Here is a 22,037-nt window from a genome sequence, read left to right on the forward strand (position 1 = left end):
TGCCTCCCCAGCCAGAGGGAAGAGCATATATGAAGGTTTAGCTAGGTCTTAATTACTTGTACCAAGCTGGTGGAGTGGTAGATGACGAATACATCACATTGTCAGTCAAGACCAGGACCCCCTCTGAGGGTTGATAAATGACCAGATAACCCAGAGATGCTATGGGACATCAGCCACACAAAGGGGGAGGGCATCAAGATGTCCTCTACAAGGAGGGAGGTAGTCGAGGTTCCACCTGCAAAGAAGTGGAAGGGAGAGTGCTACATTTTGAACCTGGTTCCGAAACCATCCGGGTATTTTCTGGACAATAGTGGACAAGAAAATACATTTTTTTTGTCAGTGATATACCGTTCAAAATAGTATCCGTGCAGGACATAGGTACAAGGTGACTGTTTACCTTTGGGATTTCATTAATTCCATGGACATGGCGGATGATTGCTTCTTCATCCCCATTTAGCCTCCATGCTAGAGGTGTATCAGATTCTCCGTACCAGAGAGGCATTATCAGTTCAGCAATTTCCCTTTGTGCTCAATTAAGGCCCATTCGTGTTTATAAAGGTACTAGTACTCCTACCTAATTCACTCATCCTCAGTTTCCGAGCCCCAGGTAGAAACATCATGTTTTTGCAACAATAAGATTCAGTGGATTGGTCGTCAACTTTGAAACGTCCAAATACATCCCTAGACAGAGGCAGCAATACAAGGACATGGTTCAACACAGCAATGGGGAAGGCATTCCTACGGAAATGGTGAACTGCCAAATTTGTGGTACATTGTAGGTGCCTACTAGGGTTTCCAAGGGCCTCCTTCTTACAATGTTTACAATTGCATGGGGGGGTGTCATTATGTGACCTTATTGATCCCTCTGAAAGGTCACATCTGAAACCCCTATTTAACTTTGACCTGGAAACCTGGGACCCGGGCATGATGAATTATATAGGTTAATCTGCTATTTCACTAGTGTTGATAATAGAGGTCATTGATGGAGGTGGGGGTCATCTCTGGATGGCGGTGGGGGTCATCATGAAGGTTCAGGAGGTATTAGCCAGAGAGGGATCACTCCAGTCTGAAGGTTTGTAAGCCACATCAGCGAGGACTGCCTAAGGGCAATTTTTATTGCCCTAGGGTAGTACAAATGTCATGGTGCACAATTCTACCCAGAAGGTTGATCTGTGATTGATGGGCAATCCCGCTCTGAGTTCCGAGATGGCATCCTCTGCTCTGCTGATGACTTTGTCTAACCTTTTTGATCTTGAATAGAGGGATCTACATATGAAGGGTTTTCTAATGAGGTGGGTGCCTCACTGAAACATTCCCTATGTCCTTCCAACCTTAACTTTAAAAACTGGATTTCGTTCACATCCTGGTGTGATAAAAAATGAGTGCCCCTTTATTTTTTCAATGGATGGTGTTGTACTTCCTTCAGGACGGGTTGGCATTGGGTATGTCACTTCCCTCCTGAATGTGCAACATGCAGCCTTTACAATATTCAGAGATCCCTGGGACCTTCATCTCTTCATTGAAAAGTATTCTTCGAGACTAATCAAGAGCTTTGAAGTATCTACACTACTTATAAATGCCCCATTGCACTCACAGGTCCTACCACTTGTAAGTAAGGCTCTGTAAGAAGCATCATGTATGCCCTTGGAGTTGGTCCTTAATCACTATTTTCATAGCCAAGTTTTCTTTCCCGCTGCCCATTATTTTTGACCAGGACATTGTGTAAACTGGATGCACTGATATATAAAGAACCTTACCTTATATTCCTACCCGTGGTCTTGTCCTGGGTCCCTCAACAGATTTCTGGCAAAAAGTGTTGTCCACCTTTCACCTCAATGAGAACATTGTTTTTTCTTCTTTTCCTGATATACTTTCTTCCTTTCAGGCTTTGGATGTGGGGAAGGAGGTCAGGATTTAGCAGTGTTTGTCTGTGTGACAGTGTGTGACATAGGGCCTCATTACGAGATGGGCGGTAGCCATGGTGCTATTAGCACCATGGCTGCCTCCCATACCGTGTCTGAGTCTGGTCTTGTTCAATGGTGCAGCCCCCAGTGAACAAACCATTCCCCATTCCCATTTGAGCCCCCATAGCGACTAGCAAGCCTGTTATTAGTGCCCTGGTCCCTTAGCAGGACCCATAAGGGATGTGTGCTCAGACCACACTTCCTTGCGGTTCCCTCTAAGGGACCTCAGACCTCGGAATCGGGTGGAAAGGGATTATCGGCACTGGTCTCCTTACCGGTGCCCTGTATCCCTTACCGCCCGACTTCGAATGAGGCCCATAGTCTTCATCTTATACAAACTAATTGCCCCTTTTAATGTATCACACAAGAGAGAACTATCAATGTTCCTGTGAATGTTTATGGTTTATGTCACACAATTTACGGTTGATTTACTTTGTTTCCTTTATACATCTTTTTGATTTATGGATGTAACTATTTTTAGCCCTGATTTGAAAAAGATGGGGGTAACCGTCGAAACACGTGTCATCACATAGGGCAAATGTCAACATCAATACAAAACCTATGATCACCAAGGATTGAGTCATTTTGTTTCTTTCTTTTTTGGCGCATGAATACAATTAAAAGTAACCACAGGTATAGCTCCAATGCAACAACGCACATTGTGCAAGCACCTCAGACCCACATCTAGACACCACATGGCACATAGCCCCTGAGGCATGTCCAGAACATGCAAGCCGAGATACACCTGTCGGCCACCCACCAAACACCATGCCCATCATGGCTGCACCAGAAGGATGCCCAAAAATTGCACCCCCCCAACTCATGTAAGCACCATGTCTGCCCCTCCAACATGTACACGACAATGCACAGGACTCCAAATGTACTAGCATTGATGTATATAGGATGTACAATAACCCATGACCGATGCCGTGCCTCTCTGTCCCCCCACAGGCACAGGACCACACAGTGAGGCTGTGCACACCACAACACCGAAAAAGCCAACATCACGCCTGAGCAGTGGGGCCAACTATGCCTCCAGGCCGTCAACATCAAGGGCTGGCCACAGGCATAACACCGCTCCCAAGCCGCAGCCCCCAGCCAACAGGGCACACAGGCTGGAGAAGCAGATGAGCACCTAGCTCCAACACCTAGCCAGGAGCCCCAGCAAGAACACACACCAGTACCAAAAGGCACACCTGCCACCAAGGTGACATCAAGAAAAACTCCTGCACCACAGCATACACCTCAGGTGGATGAGGCGGGATCACCAGTGGCAGTGATGTCGAGGGGCAACAGTCGATGGCCATGAGTGGCTTCGGTGAGGCAGCACAATTCGCACAAGATAGCGCAGAGAAGGAAGAGGAGGAACTGGAGGAGGCGGACACCGCAGGCCTTTGCATGTCTGAAGAAATGCCACACACCCCTACCATGCCGTCTACACCAGTGCTCTCCTCCGAAACTGGCTCTGATGGACGCAGCTCTACAGAGGACATGCCTGTGGTAGCATGCATCCCCAGAACCACGCAGACACCACCACCACCTCCCGTGCAACCACCAGCTGCGGAATCCATCCGGGACTTGGAGGGGCGGTTAACCCACATGGAGGAGTGCCAGCAGGCCATGCAGGATATGGTCAGACAATACATAGCTTAAGGGGAAGCTACACGCAAGGCCATGCAAGATAACACAAGGACAATAAGCTGTGCCATCTACCGTGTGGCCCGGCACGTGTGTGAGGGCATGGCAGCAATGACAGAGGTGGTTACCCAATTGGTGGCCACCATGGCCCAACATCGCGCTGCAGTGCCTGACCCACAACCCCGCCATTGACCAGATCAACACCGGCAAGTTCCACTCCGACGAGCCCGGTGCGCAGGTCAATGGGCAGTCTGCACCGGCCAGACGAACAACCCCCTCCACCCAAAAGGGGGCATTAGTAGCCTGACACAGTTGAACTTGAAATGGGTGCAGGGGATGGGGGCATGGGTGTATGTGGGTATGTTGGGGGAGAGGGAGAGGGAGGTGGGTGGCGTGGGTGTGTGGGGGACATGGGTGTGTGGGGATGTTGGGGGGAGGTGGGTGTGGGTGTGTGGGGATGTTGCGGGGGAGGGTGGGGGGCATTGGTGTGTGGGGATGTTGGGGGGGTGTTGGGTAGTTTGCTGCACATTGAGGGGTTCCTGTTCACTGTCCATAGTTATGAATCATTTAATACACCTGGTGTGCATAAGAAAAACACATGACTGAACATTGCGTTTTAAGTTTGTGTCAATTTATTTCTTAACAGTGCCCAGTGCTCAGTGTCCCCCATTTCAAGTGCCTTGTCTAACCCAGTCCATCAAAAGTAATGTGCAATCAAAGTTTGGCATACTACACGTCCTTCATTCACATTGTGCTGTGGTTGATATGCATCTTCTCCACCATCATCCTCCTCTTCTTCTGGCGGAATCCGTTCCATGTCAGGGGGCAGGGGTATGTTGCGCCGGATGCACATGTTGTGCAGCATGGCACATGCCAACACTATCTTGCCCACCTTCTCAGGCCTGTATATGAGTGCCCCACCCGACCTTCTGTGGCAGCGGAAACAGGCCTTCAACAGGCCAAATGTCTGCTCAATCGTAATACGAGTGTGTGCATATGCACGGCTGTAGTCCTCTTTCTGCCTATTGACTGGTTTCCTGATAGGGGTCAGGAGCCACGGCTTCAGGGGATACCTGACATCACCTGCACAGGAGCAATGGAAAGTGTATTTGTGAACATTGTTGTCATTCCTTGTGTGCAATGCCTGTACAGTGTTCATGGTCACGTGCCACAGATTCATCATGACTGCACTTGACATTTCCACATAGTGAGACCCAGGTAAGTGCACTTAGGGATGACCCATGATTTGGGGGTTGCGTGCCATTCAAGTCTAAGGGACCTTTCCATCAGGTGAAGCACTCACACAAATGAATTGATAATTTCCATCATCTGCCGACATCACAAATTGTTTGTACATTTCCCATGCAGACATGCATGGTAAAACAACCCCAAATCCATACAAACACTAACACCCGCCCAAGCCCCCACCCTGACCACACCCCCAAAACACCCCCACACCACTACTTGCCTTTCATACTGACACGCTGTGTCCCTGCAACGCTGGTTCCCTTTCACTTCCGTGATCGGGAACCGGCGCGGCAGGGTCCTTTTTTGAAAGACTTTTGTTCAGGTCAGCTGCAGGGTGTCCCCGCAACCCCTGCTCACTATACTGTGTAGTATAGAGAGCGGGGTGTTGTGGGGGAGACCTGCACAGCTCACAGCTTTTTTCTTTTTCGTTCGGGTGAGCTGCAGGGTTGTCCCACGCAACCCCCGCTCACTACATTGTATAGTATTGTGAGTGGGATGTTTTTTTTTTACCTACACCACCTACACACATTTAGGCAGTAGGACATTTAGTAGTATCTATTTTCAAACATTTGGTGGTGTAGGTCATTTAGATTCGGTCATTTTGGCCGAAACCCATGCCACACTGCAGAAGGCTGTAAAGCAACAACAACAGGTAGCAGCTCTATGGAGAGCCTGCTCAACACCACCCCAAATTATAATACTAATCCTGTTATAATTGAAGCGAGAGTTTGAAAAGTGCAAGTAAACAATAACCGACTGCAAGAGAAGGCAGAAAAATAACAGCCTTGTTGTCCGTGTTCCACCCTATGGCCACTCCACCCAATCATGAGGACATTGATTGACCCTCATATTCTTATATAAATTGTAACATAACTGATGCCTCCCTTAGTATCATTGATTTTGTTATAAAGATGTTTATATTTGAATAAACTGTTTTTAATGTACATACCCGTTTATGGTGGTAATACAATAGTGTATACCTAACTGTGGAAGGAGAAATTATGTGGTAAATATATAAAGAAGTACCAAATGCACAGGTAAGCCAAAGTCAATAAACCAAACTCTACAAGGTCATTCACAACAAAGAATCACCTGTCAAAGAGGCGAAGAGGGTGCTTGCAATGACTCTGTGCAGACCAGGTTAACCCGGAGATGAAGGGGACTACAAAAGTAATCTTGCACGGTGTGTAGCAGTGTGTTAAGTGTTGCTGGTGGACAACACTACGTTCGTCAGCTTTGCTGCAAGGACCCTTTTACTTTCTTCTACCTCCATTAGTTTACGAGGAGGAGCCTAAATGAGGAGCCTAACACATATAATCACTGTGACTGCGTGGATCGCGACACGTTGTGTGGCAGTGGGCTAGGTGTTGCTGGTGGACAACACTACGTTTGTGAGCTGTGCTGCAAGGACCCTGTGTCTTTCTTCTACCTCCATTACTTTACGAGGAGGAGCCTAAAGGAGTAGCCTAACACATATAATCACCATGAATTTGCGGAACGCGGCATGGTGTGTGGCAGTGTGTTAGGTGTTTGGTGAGCGTAGAGCCTAGGAACATTTCCTGCTGTCAGCTGGTAAGACCCCACTGTTACTAGCAAAAGTGGCCTCATAGCGCTTGCTGGATTGTGTGGTATTACACCATGAATAAATAACTCCAGGCCTCATAATCCTATGATCTAGGTACCGACAGTGTGTCATAATCAAGCTTGCCTCAGGCCCATCTTCTTACAACGTTTAAGCTAACTTGCCAGACTTGAACAGAAGTTGTGACGTGGAACGCGTGTCTTAAGCCTTTGCTGTGACTGCATTTGTAATGACTGGGATCTATTTTTGATCTGTCTGTGGTCTGTCTGTGAGCGGTGACTGCGGAGCCTTGCTCTTTGAGCCGCTGACGCTGACCTACTGCTACCTGCTATTGCTTATCATCCTCTTTCCTTTGTGTTTGGTGAGCAGTGACTGCAGAGCCTAGCTCTTTGAGCCGTGTTTGCACCATACTTGGTCAGCTTTTTGAAAACCTTTAATCACTATTTTAGTGTGAATTGTGGTCATGACTGATAAGTTCCACTATCTATTTAGTGTGTGTGTTATTCATAAACTGCTATCTTTGTAAAGGAAAAGGGGTTATCTGCTTTGTCATTCCCATACTTTTGCTACTATAACAGTTTTTACATTGTGCCACTAACGATGAAGTTACGCAGTAAACTCAAGGCAGGGAAGACAAATGGAAACAACAGTGCTGCAAGAAATACTGGGAATGTAAGTACCCAGACTGTTGATCCGAAGCAAAACAAGATAACTGACTTCTTCCAAGGACAAGTGTCGGTGGTAGATATCCATGAGGAACCACCATCTATGAGGGGGTGTTAGCAGAAGCGGTTTCAATTTCTGCTGACTTTGACAATAATAACTCTCTGCTTAACCTATGCTACAGCCTTGAGGGCCAGATTGCAAATCTGGAACGCAATACACCTATGATGGATGCACAGGCAGAGGTGGAGGGTTGATTGGGGGAACGGATGACCCTGATCTAATTGTTGAAAATGCACCTCTGCACCCCCACCCTTACCTCTTTCCTACACCGATAGACTCTTCTGTACCCCTCGGCTAAGTGGTCTGGTGGACAGGTATATAGAGTCAAGTTTGGGTACTAAAGAACAGTCTGTGTTGTCGGTGGATGGAACCTCTGCAAACTGCAGTTGTAAGCAAAAAGTCAAGGAAATTGAGGCTAATAATATTGCTACTAGCTTTGCGCTTAATATTCTGTTGAAACTGTGCCACAGTATTCTATGTATAGCTGAAAAGAATAAGACTATGTTTAACTGTATGGTGGTGGGTAAAGGTAGTTCTGCTAATATAAATAACCATCTTCCCCCATCCGACGTACAGTTACCGGAAATACAAGGTGGCGCAATTACAGTTTCCGTCAATCTGGAATCAATGCTAGTTGAGATTCTGGTGGGCGATGAATCTGATGAAAATGAGAATTGCCAATTATCCAAAAGAGAAAAGCGCAGGAAAAAAAGGGGAATATGGTTCTAAATGGTAAATCTTTGGCGCCTGAGGTGGTTGAGGTAATGCCAGCCCCCTCCCTCCTGTAAACCCCTCTAAGCATATTCTATCTAAAAGGGTGAGAAAGAGAATTGCTAGGAAAGCAAAAAAAATAACACTTAAATCTGGAAACCTCACTTCCTGGCTGGTTGGGGCCACAAACCCTAATGATAAGCAACTGGAGATGGGTAGCTGGGAATCCACCTTAAGTGATGTGGAATCAGAGGATATGGATTCCACTAATGATACTAGTATATTATCCATTGATGCTCCCAATCATAAATCTGTGAATGCCAGAAGTAGTCTGCCTGGACGTCCTCCAATGAATGAAAAGCCAGGAGGAGATAAACCCAATGAAAAATATGTGCAGCTGCCCAGAAAATGTTTTACCATTTCAGCGGGAGGGAACAGATTAAAGAAGCCCATAAACAGAAGCCTACAGCTTGAGATTCTCTATTCCCAGATATCACTGAGACTGGTGAAAAGCAGCGACTTCAGGTTTGTGGAACCACTTACTATGACCTTGACTAAAGTCCACTGCTACTCTGAGGCAATGGTTTCTCTTATTAGGAATGTGAAATCTGACCTAAAAAATTATGGACATGAAATTGATGCTGACCCTGCATTTAGAAGCAGATACAATGACACGAATCTCACATTGTTGAATCAGGGCAATATACCAAGGCCAAAAATGTTGCTACTATGGATGCAGTCACCAAATCACATTGGGAATGGCTGTGCTCTTTCTTGCCATCCATAAATAACCAAGGGTGAACCAAATTAGTTATTTCCTCTTGGAACACCCGTGGCTATAGCCATCTTCTTAGTAATATGGATCTTACCATTTACTGAGAGACTCGTAAATAATCTTTCTACAAGAGACATGGCTGCTATTTAAACCAGTCTTTGATGGCTATACCACTTATTTTAGGAAGGCAAGAAAGGGCACTTTGGGTTGGCCATTTGGAGGTCTGGCAATTTTGGTGTGTAACAGTATACCTTCCTCAGAACTTAACTATGTGAATAGCTGTCCCAATACCTTAATGGTAAAGATCCGAATTGGGGGGGGGGGCAAATATATACAATCCTCCTGGAGATAGCTATACATTAGACACACAACTCAACATTTTCCAGTGCCTTACCAATAACTCTGATGATTATGATGAGATTAATGTCATATTAGTTGGTGATCTGATTGGCATACTGAGGAACAAGATAAAGCCAGAGAGCCTAATCTTAAATCTGATAGGTGGAGGACTTTTATTGCTGATGTCGATCTATATATGGCTAATGGCGAAAAGAGAGGGAAGCTTGGACTAGAAACAACGTGGTCCAATGGACAGCAAAACTCTACCATTCGCTACATTTTTAGTAATGCTTCACTTGTTGAACATGTATCACAATTTATAGTTCAATCAAACCCCTATAGCGATCATGCTATTTTGTCCTTTACGCTGATGATGAAGCCCTCCTGGAAGAACTCGACAGACAAGGTCGGGGAAGTTGTTGTGCTGGGTAATGGAAATAGGTTAGAATGGTCTGATCGGAACCTTAAAAAAGCTAATAGTTGGTGTAAATGCTTGTTGCTTAAAGATATGACCAAGATGACTGCAGATGAGGTTGTTGATTGGATTGCGATATGCATGCATGCTATGATGCCTATGTGATGTAAACAGCTCCCCCACCCAGGTAAAACTTCTCATATTGCCCCCTATGACAAAATAATTAATGAAGAAAAGAAAAAGATGCGTAAAGCGATCAAAGCTATTGAGTATACTAAGCCCCGTCTTGCATGTTACTTCCCGGAAAAACAAAAAATAAGGAATAGATGCAGTAATTGGCTTTCCAGATATAGAGCTTCTATGGATAATATCTGCTGGCAAGCTATGGTTAAAATTCTCCTCACATGTGATATGAAAAAACTCTGGGCTAATTTTAGAGTACTATCTGGAAAAAACAATCAAGAACTAGCCTGCTGTATAGACAGCAAAACTAGGGCCCAACACCTTGAGGAGAAATTTAAGGGTGAATCATCCAGGCTGTAAAAAAAACAATTAAACATTTTCTGCCGAGAAACTAAACTAAAAGCATCCCGGGCCCCTGGACCGGATGGTCTATGTAATGTTATCATCAAGCAGAATCCCGACACCTGGGCAGATACCCTGCTTATTATCTTTCATAAAGTACTTGATACTGGTGTCTTACCAAAATCCTGGAATACATCTATCACAATACCAATTTTTAAGAGTGGATACCGCAATTTGCAGGCAACTATGGACTACTCGCACTCACTGATGTGCCCAGTAAAATATTTTGAACATTAGTCCTCCAGGAAATAAACCTTGGGATAGCGCATAATAACATCCTTGATAAGGCCCAAACCGGGTTTCGCAAGGGCTATTCTATGGTGGATAATATTTTGCTGGTAAATACGTTAGTAGAGCAGGCTAATAATAAATCGGGATTACCTCTTTATATTCTCTATGTAGAGTTCTCTTCAGCCTTCGATATGGTTATAAGAAGGCTGTTATGGGAGAAACTGGAGGCTATGGGTATGCCGGGTCACCTATTATACATATGCAGACTAATGTATGAGAATAATACCACCAGAGTAAGATTGAAAAATATGGGACTAATGTCTGACCCGATATTAATCGAGCTGGGTGTTCGACAATGCTGTGCATTGGCGCCGCCAACATTTTTCAATCTAGTTATGGCCGATTTCTGTAACATCTTCATTGAAAAAAATGAACGCCTTCCCCATGATTGTAAATACTAAGCTGGGCTGGATCTGTTAGGCAGACGACATTGTTATTTTTGACAATACATATGTCAGGATCTGCAACGGTGCTAGGGCTGTCTGCTGTTATGCGGATAAGAACGTCCTCAAAATTAATATCACTAAAACCCATTCATGGCCATTGGGAATGGCCGAAGTAATAGGATGTCTATTCCTTGTAATATTGGGATCATCAAAAGAGTTAATGCCTATAAATATCTGGGCTACGAAGTGGTGTCAGAAAAGAGTGGGGTCAATGAAAATGTACAGGAAAAAAAGCGGACTAAGGTTCTCTCCACTCTGGGAGCAGTACTGGCATTCTCTAAAAGATCTGTGGGATACAGTCTGTGTGGAATCTGTACCATCTATAGACAGAAATGAGTGTCTGCCTTTCTATATGGCCTTGAGGCTTCCTATTGCGACTGGTCTATGTGGGCGGAAAAAATGGAAGGGCTGATATGGCGTAAAATAATGGGGCTAAGCAACTACACACCTATTGAGGCAATTTGGCTGGAGATGGGACTTATTTCTCTCTCCACCCTGATTAACATGAATAGAGCAAAGCTCTATTTTAAGATTATGTTCTCTTCACCAGATTCCTTTCTGACGATGCTTCGCTCACCGCTGCAGCATGGCACTAGTACGGTGATGACTAAATTCAAAACCATGAATGAGGACTTCTTCAGGAAGCTATGCTGGACACCGAGATGGGAATATGGAGAAGGTGCAAAGCTGAAATCCTTGAAAAACGCGGCTGAGAAGCTAGACTGGTTTAACAGCCACAAAAAAGTTGCATGTATGAAATCTTTATGCAACTTTTGCCGGATGCATTTTAACTATAAGGAGCCGCAAGAATATCTAAAGCTCCTCCCATCCTTGGTAACGCGGCGGCTGTTTATGAATATCAGATTTAACTGCCTTGATGTTTTAGAAGTAAGAGGGGCATGGACTGGAATCCCAGCTCACGAAAGAACCTGTAGAATTTGGTGTAATAAACTAGAAATAGAGACAGCCAGACATGTACTTACAAACTGCCCAATGATTAAATCCATTTATGCTGACTACTACTTATTTGTAAAAGACCTGGATGATATAACCCATGAATACTTCTGGTTAAATTGTTTGTCGGGTTATAGCCGTAGCAGGATTACTGCTTTAACACAAGTATGGAAATCTGCAAATAGCCAACTACGAAAATGTGAAAGTTATGTGTGATTACCGGAGGAACTAAGTAAAAGCTGATGTTCCTAAATTCTGGGTACATTATATAGGCAACGTGGCTATCATAGGACCTATATGTGTACATTGCTCCTTAGGCTATGACTGATGCCTAATGCATCTCCTTTTTATTATTATGAATGCATTGCCGTCAGATTAATTGATTTGCCATTGGAATTGTTTTAATGTCATGTAAAAGAACTCTATTTTATTTTGATACTCTTTGTATACTTCTGTACTCTTAAATGCAAAAAGTAACTGTTAGTCTAAAAAGTAATTCTCTGCGGCATAAAAACAAAGTATGTGATAATTTTCTTAATTTAAGAATGTGTTCAAGTTTTCTTCTAAACTGTATACACAATAAAAATAAAAAATAAAAAAATTGAAAAAAAGTAATCTCTTTTTTAAATGCATGACAAACTACGTAGCTCCAGAGTCCTATTCCATGGCATTTGCTATCGAGGACAATTATCTAAAATAAGATGAAAGTTGGCGTTCGAAATACACACAATAACCGTATCAATGGGTTCCACCTCCTAGGCACCCCATCTTCCCCGTGCCAACTCCTGCGCTCTATCTCTAAGCAAGGGTCACATTCCACCTCATCTTCTGGGTCTGACCCTCACCACTTACCTCAGTCTCCCTGAGCCCCTCAGTCTTACGACTCCAAATTGGCTCCTAAGAAGTCCTGTGATATGTTGCTCGCAGCCTTCATAGCTGTGCTATTTAAAATTCCTTTCCTCTTCTCCAGACATTCATCAACCTTCTTCTGCAGGCATTCACCAAACACCTCTTTAATACTTAATTTGTTTTCTACAATAATTCCCTACTTTTCCGACCACCTCCTTTACCACCTCTATGAAATGCTACCACCTCCTTGGTATCTCCGCCCCCACATCCTATTACTGATTTCTCCATGTTAGCCCTAGTCTCGGAAACTGCCTTCACCCTCTCACTGCAACTGTCAATGCTTGGTCTGTTTCCTCCTTTGGCATCTGTTTTTATCACCAGCTTTCCTCTCAATATCATTGTCAATTCTACCACATATATTTTTCACTTCCTTTCTCTCAAAAGTACTTTCACTTCTGCCACCATCTTTTACCAGTCCAAACCCTTCACCTTTAACTCATCTGTCACTGGGAGTCCTCGGAGGATAATTCAGGGACAACACGCTCACCTTGGAAGCAAGAGCTCTTCTCTCTCCTCCCAAGATTTGTAGGACATCTGTCCTTCCAGCCACTCTTTCCTTAACTCTTCTTTCCTTGCCATATGCCTCCAAACATCTGTCTTCCTCTCAAAAGTGAATATCCATCGTCTCTCTAACAACCTCTCCAGCTCCTACAACTCCCAGACTCTTAACTGGATGGGGCCTTTTGTTTTATACTGCTTCCCTTCCTCCCCAGACTTGTGCTTCCTGTGAGTGTTTCCACCTGTTTGTGGTACTGGTTGTTGGGCTGTGACTGGTTACTACTGCTTGGCTAACCTGTGCTCACTCTGGGCTTGGGTGGTGGGCCATGTATATATCTGAATAAAGGTAGATTCCCGGATGCCATGCACTTTTATTAGGAAGGATGAATATTCATACAATTGAGGGGCTGAAAACCACTTGGTTTTCATTTTTATAAAGTAGACGTGTGGTCACGTGTGGTCAGCCGACACGTGTTTCGACCTCTAGGGTAATTATCAAGGCTGTTGCCAGCCATATTGAAACCACTCTGTGTGCATGCAGAGCGCTGTGCTTACTCCAGTCGTGCTGCGACTGCAGCGTGGTAGTCAGAAGCAAGTCACACATCTCCAAGGCTTTGTAATGGTTCAAAGGGTGAGGAAAATGTTGTTTGTTGAAATAGTTGAACTGTTCTTCCCTCACCAACTGGACTCTCGGTGGGAGATTAAAGCCTTCAAACATTACAGTCCTGTGCATATAAACAATCTGAGGGAAGGCTTACAGCATTGTATCTTTCTCAAGACCAGGGAATAGGTCGAACTCTGATGCCTTCTTTCCTTTGTCACATGAGGTTTTACACATGCATGGTTGATACACCTCTTTACAGAACATGACCCTGACTTGAACGTCAATGCTGGCGGTTTCTATAGGAATGGTATTTGAAGTTTCCTTTCTGTGAAATGTTTCCCCATTATTATTATTATTATTATTATTATTATTATTATTATTATTATTATTATTATTATTACTATTATTATTATTATTTGATTTGATAATGCGCAGCACGCTCATAGGCCTCAGTGCACCCACATAACAGGAGACAAGGGATAAAGGAAAGGTAACGATAAGCGATGCTGAGGTCAGAGGTATTGGTCAATATAGAAAAATATGCCTAGTCCTTAGAGTTAAACCAAAACTTTTTTATAGCTTTTTTCAAAGTGGTAAGATTTGGAAGATTTTTTAGGTCTAGGTGTATGGAATTCCAAAAATTCGGCACACGGGTATCAAAGCAGGCTCCCACATTTTTTTTTAGGTTGAAACGGGGCACCTTCAGATTCCCAAGTTAATTGGATCTAAGAAGACGTGTATTTGAAGTCTTCTTCAGGCGCTCCCGTAGATAAGTGGGTGCAAAACTATCAATACATTTGAATGTCAGTGAATAACTTTGTGACTGATGCAGTGATGCATTGGCAGCCAGTGCAAGGATTTTCTTGCCTGTGTCACATGTTCAGTCCTGCTAGTCCACAATGGGTCTTACAGTTCCATTCTGTGCTGTTTGGAGAGTTTTGATGTTGCCTTTCGACGTCCTGACTAGTAGACTGTTTCAATAATCGAGGTTTGAGTTTACCTGTGCTGTTGCTACTGAAGATGTGTTTTTGGGAGACAGGTAAGGTTTAATTTGTCTGATTAACTTTGTAACAAAAGCACATGCAGCTTTAGATTTTAATACGTGCTTTGTCACGGTGAGCCCTGAGTCTAAATAGATTCCAAAGGTCTTCACCCATGAACTAACTTGTATAGTACAATTTGATATATTGAAATGAGCGTACCTGTCTTCCAATTGTTTAGTCTCTGATTTGTTCCCACAATCAAAATACTTTTATTCACGGCCAATGAATTGCCAGATATCCATTCCTGGATTAGATCATATACTCCATTTATTCTGGCAGCATCCTCTTCATAGTCCCCAGTAAATTCCAGGACCACCTGGGTATCGTTGGCATAGTTTGTATAACCAATGCTATCCAGGAGGTCAAAAAGGGGTCTTGCATACACATTAAACAATGTACAGGAGAGTCATGCGTCCTTGGGCACACCACATGTCAATAACCACTTTGCCTGGACAACGTTAATGAAACCTAATTTATATGGCATAGAGGCACACACAAAAAAACAAAACAAATAAAGATACAACCAATACAGCTAGATCGAGAACAACAAAAGCAGACAAATGAAACCACACAAGAAAAACAAACATACAAATCAAACCAGGCTGGGGAAAGATATGCATTCCAAAAGTCAAACCGAGTCAAAAAGGTCAGAATAGTAGAAGCTCATTTAAAAGGAAGGGTCTTGAGAGCTCTTTGAAATACTGGTAATGAAGGCATTGCCCGTAAATCAGGAGGAAGGATATTCTAGAGCAGGGTCGGACTGGGACAAGAAACAGGCCCAGACACCCCAAAAAAGTCTCCCATCCCTCGCCTCAAAAAAGTGGCCCGCCCCTCGCCTCAAAAAAGTGGCCCACCCCTCGCATCAAAAATAGTGGCCCTCAAACCATCACCTGTGAATCGCGTCAATTCACGACTCTACAGAAAATGCTACTTATGGAGGGTTCATGTGTCTGTTACATTACAACACAACTCATAAAATAACATAACTTTGCATGCAAGAATGGATCACCATATGTATCATTAATATCTGTGTGTATATATCCATTTTGTCAAATTACTGTGAATGCAAGCAGACATCCAAGGCCAAATGATAATATGTTATTGTATAGCACTTACACTTAAGATCTTTTTTATAGAACAAATATGCATACAATATCACCCAACCTGTGTTGGTACTCATTTATCGACCTCAGAAGGATGAAAGGCTGAGATGGCCTTGCTGGAGATTTGAAGCTGCAACCTGCAGATCACGCACACACATCACAGCAGCGAGCACTCAACCCACTGAGCTATCCTATCAGCTATAGTAAAATGAGCAATTATTACGTAGTGGATACCATTAAACTGGTAACTGAGATTAAACAGCAGACCAGTTAAGTTCTGTTTGGCACGCCCTCTGCAAAACCTTTGTCAAATACCAACGTGTCCCAGCTCCCCGACTCCATCCCAGCTGGAAGGGTCAGCATTTCATCAGTTCTGCGTTTACCTTCTGCTTGCACTGCGCATGACGCACGCTTATCTGCTTCCGCTTGGAGGCACAGCATTATTTGCACCAAGAGTACACATGCACGAAGGATTTGGGTAGGGATTTGAATTAATTGCCAGTTGTGAGCGCTTTAAAAATGCAAAATAAATACAAAAAATAATAAATAAAGCATGAGGTACTGCACCAAAAGACGCCTTCCCTGTGTTCCACATTTCCTGCAGTAGCAGAAAGTTTGGTGCTGTGTCGGCCGGGCAAGACCAAGAGGGCTGTAGCGGCAGAAGGAATCCGGATGGATCCCAAACTGTGGGCTACTGATGTGGGCTTGTATGAAATCGTTGCCCTGGAGTAATGGTTGTGCCACTGTTTTTTGTCCTTGGCACCCTATTTTAATTGTGTGCCCCAACACTTCACGTCCAATCACACTCTTCGAAGAACAACTACTGCATCTCACAGAGTAACGTCAGAACCCTCCCTCCAGACAACGACTATACAGCCAACGTACACATCACTGCCTGTCCCTGGCCCCTTTCGGGATACCAATGCCCGACAAAGACACTGTGGGGGGCTTCCGAACTGCACACAGTCAGCAACAAAGGCTAGCTATCATTCGGGGTCAGACTGGGCCATGCAATTGTCTCAGGCACCAAAGAAAAAGTGGCCCGCAGTTGCAAATGGCTTTTCATTCCTTTTGTGATACTGTTTGAATAGTACCAAGGGGGAACTTTTTGATAAAGTGACATGCAAATTGTACATTTTAAAGAATATTTATTCAGCAACACTGGTCAAAACTACTAGTCGCAGTGTGAATTAACTCATCAAACTGGCCCCCATGGGCCAATAAGGGTCCCACTTTGGCCAAAAAACAGGCCCACACCAGCATTTTGTGTTTTTGGTTGGCCCTGGACCTATTGTCCTACAGGCCAGTCCGAGGCTGCTCCCAGGTTGGGTGATATTGTATGTAAATATGTGCTCTGTAAAGCACTTTGGATTAAGGCGCTATATAAATAACACATCATTATCATAATAGGAAGCCTGTTCTGTGTTATGCCACGGAATCAGCTTTGTGCATTTCGCACATGGCCAATTATCGTCTAAAAAATCTATGAACAAATAAAGCCGTTGTTAGGAATAGGGCGGCAGTCTTTTTACTATTTCAAAATCATGAAGCTGCGGCCAAGATGTAGCGCGAAGAGAGAGACACCTGTGGCAGGTAAGTGAGCGTATGTGTCTGAGGGAATGATCTGCAGGGGTGTGAGGGACTGGTGGAGGTGGTGTGGGGGCAGGGACTGTGATGGGCGAATTCGGTGTCCACGGCACCAGCCAAAACAAAACACATGGAAGACTGCAGGAGAGGCACAGGAAACAGGAATGGATGTGGGTTTATACTGACTGATACATCCTGCATTACTTGCCTGCTAATGGTATTCTGCAACTCCCCAGGTGGTAATTAACTGATAATGGCATTCCAGGTGGGCTGTACAATCTCGTAATGGCCCAGCGAGTGACCTTGGGTAACAACCGTTGGCACACTGTTATCAGACAGTGCAGGCTACCTAGAAGGACCTGATCACAATTAAAGGCCACAATGCTGTGGCTGAAATTAGAAGAAAAGAAAAAAGAAAGCTCATGGAGAGTGTGAGTGGGTATGGTCTAACCTCAAGCACCCCTAATTCCAAACCTGCCAGAGCGCCTGGAGACCGTACGAATGGCAACAGAGCGCTGTGCCCAACAGAACATCTGCTGGGTGAGCGTTTATGCACTTGCGTACCACGGCCATTTGCATAGCTCCCCTCCCCATGTGCCAGGTACAGGTAGAAGCCACCGTGTTTACCTGTGCTGGGGGGACACTTCCAACAAACAAAATGGCAATGGCCACAGAAGGGGGGGCGACTTTCATTCTATTTTAGAAACTTTGGGCCTGTTTGTGTTAGTTTACCAGTTGCCCCCGTCCAGAGATAAGGATGTTAACTGGACTGTGGCAAATGCACTTCTGACACGAGGCAGGCAACTGCCTGTTCATGTTTTACTAGGCCTGGGTGAAATGCTTCCCAATCTACAATCGCCCCAGTCACCCAGGCAGTCTAAAGTCATTTAAACCAACACATCATGGCGTCCTGCCCATCGGTTGCAACTTGCAAATGGCTTTTACTGGACGCTGTTGCTCCTCCGTGTGTGTTTTGTGGTCATTGAATTGGTTAGGTGCAGACGGTGGGTGGGAAGTTGAAGTGGAGGGTGGGGGAGGCAAACTTTCCCGATTACATTACATCAACTAACAGTAAAAGGCAATACACAAGACACACAAGTGACATCTTCTCTACAGAAGCCACGTTTATGCGCACCTAGTGGACAGACACACACCCTCTATCACTGTTTCACAGGAACTTGCAACCAAAAGTAACAATGGATTTTTTTCTTCACCAATGTTTAGTCAATCTCAGTTCATAAAATGCATTGCCAAGTCATCTCATGTTTTTACCAGCGTGGTGTGTGTGGATATCATTTATTAAACCCAGGGATGTCATTTCCAACAGACATGAAAGGATACAGTGCAGGTGGGGGGAGGGGCTTTGCATAGTGCCTTTTCAAGATGCAATGGCCGGATGAATAAAGTGAGCCGGGTGATCTTGGGGCACATGTAAAATGAGGCACATAGACCAAGGACAAGGGACAGTGTATATACAGTATAAAACGTAATCTATGCAAACCAGCAGGGCCCCAAGCTAGTGTTTAGAGGCCCTTGTAACCCACTGAGTTTGCATTTGCTATTTTGAAAGTACCTGGACTAGAGAACTACAAACACAAGACAACATTTTAAAAAAAAGAATTGGTACTACAGAAGCTACTCACTCCTTACTTGGGCTCTGATCTGAGATCATAGCAAAAGTACTCCCATCTATCGCTTGGTTATTTATTTATGTATTTATGTGACAATTTTTGCAAGCGCACAAAGCCCATGGGCATCTAGGCGCTATATGGCTCAGATAAAGATGGAATGAGCCAGAGGGATAGGGCATTAGTTAAAAAGATGGGTTTTGGGTTTCTGTCAGTGCTGGCTAAAACCATGCATGCCACGTGAAAGGGGGGGGGTGACATCCATGGGGGGAACCCGAATCACCAGAGCGGTCCGGACTAAAAAAAAGTGCACATTGGGCTGCGACACAACACACTTGGCAAAAGCGACCTACCATCAGGAGTTCAGGAACGTCCACCATCAGAACTAACCCCGCCGCGTCCGCGAAAACTTACTGAGCTAGCTGGTGGTGCCACTGGGTACCCCTGCAGCTCACCAGGAATTGGAGGTCCGGACTGCAGGTTAAATGGTGCAAATACCTGGGCATGCGACAGCAGGACACAGCTAAGGCCCATCTGTACACAAGTCCAAACTGTTGAATGTGCCAATGTTTGTTTTTAACAGTAATTCAGTGCATGGAATGGATGAGAGGACACACATTACTTGCAAATGAAGTGGCTGAAGACATAACTGGTTAAGAGTTTTTTGGCATCAGGAGCACATTTAAAACTGAAATTAAGCCAATAACTTTCAGACGACTGCTTAGCAATAGCACTTGTGTGGACTAGAGTTTTATGTTACTGCTTGAAAGAGCAAGCTCAAATGGATGCCCTGGGGAGGGGCAGGTGGCGGGTGTGAACGGCTAAAGTGTTAGCATAGCACCGGGCAGTCAATGGGTGGGTAAATAACTAAACGCCTTCTCACATGCCATCTCCCTCATAGCTGTACTCTCATGTGACATTTTGGGTTTATAAGTGACACTGACTTAAGCACCATCTAATAGCCAAAACTAAGAAATGGCTCATGTTGCGACAGTTCCTGAAGCCTGTGAGGAAAAAGGCTTGCTGCAGTGAACTCCTGCATAGGACGTGCTCAAAGGGAGCCCCCAGGATCCTCGCGGAGCGCAGTAGCAAACTCAGCGCCTCGAGTGACTAGTGCTGAGGCTGTGAGCTGCATCCAGAGAGGGCACGGGAAAGTATAGAGTCTAGACTCACTTTTTTGTTGCGTCTCTTCTGTGTTTTTACCAAACCATTTTTACAGTGCTTCTTTTGCTGTTTTTTGCTGCAAAATTTAGGGGGCAACGAGATCCCCGCGCTCCACCCATCCAATATTGCCTCACCAAAACTCACCATCTTTCTGTACACACTTGCTGCAAATGTGCACATTAATTCAAAACACAGGTTTCACTGTGCCATGCAGTCGGATCTGAGTGTCACCCACTGACCCTGTCGCAGGAGGCCCAGCACATTTTTGTGCACTATATAAACACATTACATACATTAAAAAAAAATTCAGAGCGTGCAAGTGCACACATGGAAAGGGTATTGCTGTGAGGGCCGGGGCCAGGAAATAGCCCCGGCAGTTTTGACCTGCTGAAAATAGAAGCGCTCGGGCTCGACAGAGGCATTTCTATTGTTTGCTTACAAACAGTATTCACAGTCACTCGCCGCAAATGGGTTCTTTGACCCCCTGTGGACCCTGCCTCATCCTGCATTTGCCAAACCCCTACGAGAATAGTACGAGTCCTTACCTCAGTGGCATACTGGCTGGCTGTTGGCTGGCTGGCTGCTGTGCTGTCTGTGGCCTGGGTGGCACTGGGCACTGTCTGCTGGCTGCCTCGCCTGCTGCCTGGTGGTGGTGGTCTGGACCTCCTGTGGCTGTGTGTGTGGGCACTGGGCACTAGTGGCACTGGGCTGGCAGCCTCCAAGTTGGTGAGGTCCACTGGTGTGCTTGAGTTGCACTGGGGCTCAGCTCAGCTGGTTCCTGGTGGCACTGGTGGCTCTCAGTCTCTGCCCGGCGAGTGCTGTGTCAGTGTGACTGCGTTGTGCCCAAATAAATCATGCCAAGCCCAGGGCCAGGGTGGGTCAGAGGCTCAGGGCCAAGGCAATTAGCAAAGAAATAGCAGCATACTGTCAATTGGCGGCCGGCACAGTCTATTGGGTGGGCCCAGCCGAATTTTCATTGGCTTGTTTGTTCCGCGATGCTGGCGGCCCAGGGCCTCAGCCCCCAGGCACAACTGAAGTTGATTCAACTTTGCAAAGACGTGCAATGTGTTGTCACTTCCTGCAAAGTTGAAGCAACTAGTGTGAAATGTGTCTGTTCTGGCAGTGCCGCCCCCAGCTCTCAGCCCTGCAGGCAGGCTGCCCTGCCCCCCACAGGGTCAGCCCGGTCAGGACTCGGAGGGAGGCAGGTGTTACAATTGCTTTAGTGTTGTTTGCAATTGCGTCAGCCTGCCTCCCTCCCATAGATCAAAGGCGGCACGGCACCGGCCCCTGCAGTGGCGGCCGGGGCGGCCAGCACGGCGGCCGGCCGTGGCCCAATGACCGTGATGAATTTAATTATGCTATGCCCAGCATCTGCATGCATCATAAATTATGATGCATGCATGATGCAGATGCAATCATCAAAGCAAGGTAACGTAACAAAATCTAATGTTACCTTGCTATGATGATTGTGTGCAGAGTAGACTGCAGACAGTGCAGCCGGCGGCACCTCCCTCCTGGCTCCCTGCCCTGGCCTGCTGCCCAGCCCAGGCGGCGCAGGCGGCCCAGCCAACCCCGTCCCCCCCCACTCCCCCATCTGACTTTCCAGCCGGTGGCCTGCTGTGAACCACAGTACTCGCGACTCGCAAGCTGCTGCTCCATGGCGCTGCCGCGTGCACACACACACACTTGGCCTGCCAATAAATTACATTGTAATTTTTTTTAAAAAAACGGCCCAGAGGTGGCTGCCGGAAAACCGGCCCCAGGGGACCCCAAAGTTGTTCGGCCACGGGCCGAAAGACTGAAAGGGCCAGTCCAACCCTGTTCTAG

The sequence above is a fragment of the Ambystoma mexicanum genome, chromosome 1q, assembly GCF_040938575.1.
Source record: "Ambystoma mexicanum isolate Mex_15411 chromosome 1q, UKY_AmexF1_1, whole genome shotgun sequence".
Taxonomy (NCBI): Eukaryota; Metazoa; Chordata; class Amphibia; order Caudata; family Ambystomatidae; genus Ambystoma; species Ambystoma mexicanum.